Source organism: Apaloderma vittatum, unplaced genomic scaffold (genome assembly GCF_000703405.1).
Source record: "Apaloderma vittatum isolate BGI_N311 unplaced genomic scaffold, ASM70340v1 scaffold36757, whole genome shotgun sequence".
Taxonomy (NCBI): domain Eukaryota; kingdom Metazoa; phylum Chordata; class Aves; order Trogoniformes; family Trogonidae; genus Apaloderma; species Apaloderma vittatum.
The window spans coordinates 11,017-13,898 of NW_009727402.1; positions in this window are offsets into that span (position 1 = coordinate 11,017).

Consider the following 2,882-nt stretch of genomic DNA (forward strand, 5'->3'; position numbering starts at 1 on the left):
GCCGGTTCCAGCCGGTTCCAGCCGCTCCTCAGCAGCCCCGCCCAGCCCCACAGGGACGCCAGTGGCGCCTCTGGGCAAAGGCACAGGGGGCAGCAAGGAGTGAGGGCCCAGAGAGCCTTTGTTTCTCGGTCCCCAGACCTATTTTAACAATACCTTAGTTTAGCAACACGGTAGTTTTCCCCAGGCTGAGCCCGTTCTGCCCCCGAGGGCCGGCAGTCAGCAGGCTGCCTGTCTTCATTCCCCCTGACCCTCTGAGGAGGAGGAGCCAGAGAGCAGTCGTGGGGGGGTCTCCAGCCAGCACAGGTCAATCCACTGTGTATTATTATCAATAATCAAACTACACTTGGACTTTTTCTTTTCTCTTGTGTTAGCTTTTTGATTGTCTCTCCCCTATTTTCTTTAAATTTGCAGGATATGTTTTTCTGGGCATTGCAGACGGTTTCCTGGTGTGTTTCACTCTCTCGGGGACACCCAAATTTCCCCACATCTCTGTCACAAGGGCTGCACCCTCAGGGTACATCTTTGCTTCCATAGTTGTACTACCTCCGTGTTTAGTCCACTGTTTTCAGGGCACTTTTATGTGTAAATCCATGGAATAAGGTGTTACATACAGCTCAGCAACTTCGTCTGTGAGCCAGTACCTTAAAAGCTGTTCCTGACTGCCAGTGCCACAGGACTCCTGCTTTAACTCACGTTTAAGCTCAAAAGAATCAGGCATGGGGGCCATGAAGCCTTCCTTAGAAGAAAATCTCTGATGCCAGCCTGGTCCTTCTGAGTCAGCTCCCCAGCATGCAAGTCCACAGGCACAGCCAAACTGAGAAAAAGTAAGGAATTATTACTGGCTTCTGCAACTTAAGTATGAGACACCATTGCTTGCACTTTATTTCAGCCCCCCATTTCCAAACAGCTGCAAATAAAATACAACCCTTTCTCCTCCTCTTAGTAACAGTGATGTGCTGCAGTGTAGAAAAGGTTTAAATCTGCTGTCACTGCTGGCCCTGTGCCCTCACCTGCACTGCAGGGCAACTTCACTGAGCACAGAATGCCTCAGTCAGCAATGCCGGGAAACACACCAAGTGTAACACGCTTTTAACTGTTAAGGCTTCCCCTCCAGCTTGCGTATCATCACTCAGCTGATCCCTTCATTTCCTACAGGCAAAAATCGAGCTCTTTGTTCTGAAACCAACCAGCTTTCATCTGCTGCCAGAGGGGGAATCCATCTGGGTGCCACGATTTCCGCCCTTTGAAAGGCGTCCTCCCTTCTCACTCCCGTTAGCAGGCAGCAGGCCCACGGCCGCCTTCAGGACGCCAGCCTAGCTTTGGTTTACCAGTGGAGCAGGGAGGATTGCAGACAGCAGGTGTACTCGGGCTGCTCACAAAACCCTCCTCGCAGCCAAACCAGTCAGCTTCCAAGATGGAGGGATTTGCCCAGGCGAAGCCAGACTCTAATCACCACCCAGTTTTCTGTTTGCTTTCTGCCTTTGCTGTCAAGTTACTTAGGAATAGCTGGCATTTAATTTAACCGTATGACTAGACAGACTAGACTGTATGATTAGATGACCTTGAAATGTTCCTTTCATCCCAAAACATTCTATGATTCTATCAGTGATTTTGGGCTTTCCCCTCCGTTGCAGCCCTATTGTATCTCTTGTTTTCCTGTGCTGTGGCTCTGCTTGGCACAGAGAACCCTGGGCTGCTCCTGGGAACCAGCCCGTGACAGGGAGACGGAGCCCTGCCTGCTCCTTTGAACAGCATCACAGCGCAATGCTGCTCTGTCCACAGCAGCTTCCTGGGCTGGCCCCTCAGCTGCTTTTGAGTAGCAATAACCAATCAAAAAAGCCTCAGATGACTGATTTACCCTAAATGTCTCTTCCCCCACCCACAGTCTTTAGCACCAGCAAGTGCCCTGAGCCTGGCCACCCTCACGCCTGCTGCCTGTGATTTTGCACAGCTCCGACCCCTACCTTATGTTTCAGTTTCATCACTGAGGTTATTTATTGATGTAATTAGTCAACTGATTCCCCCATATGTGAATGCTGAGCCATCCTGAGACTGTTACTTCAAAGGACTTTTGTCAGATTTGTCACCAATAATTAAACTGTCTCCACCCAAGCAGACTGCGCTTTTGATCAAGAATATGCAGTTTGCTCCTGACTGTGGGCCAAGGAAAGCCATGATTTGCTCACAGCGCTGGCAGATGTCCTAGTGAGCAGGGGAAGCTCACTTTGTTATGCATAGCAGCTCCTGCCTTTCAATCATGGAGAATCATAGTTTGACTATTAGCATGTAAGGATTTTCCTTACACACCAGCAAAGTTAAAAGGCCACTGTCAGCTTGGAGCACGATGCCTTCCCTGTGGACGCTGATGAGAGACTCCACACTAAATCCCACCCTGCTGTTTGCCTGCTGGTTTCTGCTACAGGCCCAGGTTATTAATGTTATATTTGTCACAATGGAATTATTTAACTACGTGGAAATGCTTTTTTTCTTTTTTACCTTCTCTGTTGTGTGAAACAAGAATAAGCAGCACAGCCTCACTTCTGCAAACATTTGCAGTACACACTTGCAGCAGAACACATCAGGTTTTCCCCACCATTCAGCTTCTCAGTCACACACAGAATCACACACAGAATCATCATGGTTGGAAAGGACCTCCAGGGTCATCAAGTCCAACCTTTCTCCCAGCATTTCAGTATTTCAGTCCCCTTGACTATAAAACTCATTTTAGAGAAATCAAAATGGAATATAGCATAATATTCTGATCAAAACAGTAAGCGTTCATCTTTAAAGTGCTTTTTTTTTTAAAAAAAAAAAAAAGTCCAAACAGTGAAAAAGTAAAATGGAAAAAAATTCCCAAGAAAGACTTTTTCAGATAGTATAGA